This window comes from Tupaia chinensis, unplaced genomic scaffold (assembly GCF_000334495.1).
Source record: "Tupaia chinensis unplaced genomic scaffold, TupChi_1.0 Scaffold147674_1, whole genome shotgun sequence".
NCBI lineage: Eukaryota > Metazoa > Chordata > Mammalia > Scandentia > Tupaiidae > Tupaia > Tupaia belangeri.
Window position 1 is genome coordinate 183897 of NW_006207526.1, and position 992 is coordinate 184888.

Genomic DNA, 992 nt, shown 5'->3' on the forward strand with positions numbered 1-992 from the left:
GTTCCAGTTCCGGCTCTTGAGCCCCGCTCCGGCGCGTCTGTCCAAGCCCTCTGGGGCTTCTCCCCACCCGTGTCCTTACTCGTGAGCACTTGCCTCCGTCCACGTCCCGGGCCCTCCTCCAGCTGTTGCTTCCGAGCCTCTCCCCAGCCCCAGGCTGCTGTACCTCCTCCTCTTGCGAGATACCCGGGCTCTCCGGCAGGGTCACCCTGGAGCCCACCGCACTTCTCGGTCATCCCTCGCGGGTTGAGGCCTCTCCCTCCTGCCTGGAGACTCTCACTCACTTGTCCAGTTCTCTGCACCCAACTCAGTCACTTCTTAAACATGCTTTGGGGCTTGGTGAACATCCTGTTCCACTCTCAAGCCCCCTCCCCCTCCAGGCCTCTGCTTCTAGGAGCTTCCCACGGAGCTCTCTGCCCTTAGCGCATCTTTCTGAAGTTAGTTTCTGAGAGCGGTCTAGGGCCGATTCTGCACGGTGGCATTTCCCCACCCACCCCCCACGCCCCTGTCTCCCTGCTGCTTCTCCCCGGTGTCACGGCTAAAACCCTTTTCCTTTCTCTCTGCGTTTTCTTTTATTCTCACTGTTGTCCCAGTCGGTACCCTGGCTCTGTAGTGCTCCCTGAGGCTTCTCCCTACAGAGCGCTTGGAAGTCTTTGCAGGCCTTATTCCAGAACCCGTATTCCCTGGAAGCCTTTTTTTTTTTTAAGATAGGGTGCATGTGCTCACAGGAGTGGGGAGTGAGAAACCAGCCTCTGCGGGGATGGATCCGCCTCAGTTTCCTGTCCTTTCAGGATTTGGGCAGCGTGTGGTTTTTAGTCCACTCGGTCTGGGACTCAGCCATGCTGTGGGCCTCATGGGATCCAGCCTGTGCCCCTGCTGGCCCCTGCAGTGCTTGATGGACCTTTGCCCTTTAACCCCAATCTCAGGACCTCCCCTGCCGTTCGCAGGGTTTTTCTCACCCGCACCGCTTCTTTGCACATGGCTTCAGACCCTCC

The 992-nt window shown here is 58.9% G+C and overlaps 1 protein-coding gene across 3 annotated transcripts in view; it reads left to right on the forward strand.

Moving 5' to 3' along the window:
- LENG8 (leukocyte receptor cluster member 8) overlaps window positions 1-992 on the forward strand; it is a 14883-nt gene that overhangs the window by 3490 nt on the left and 10401 nt on the right. The window lies entirely within an intron of this gene.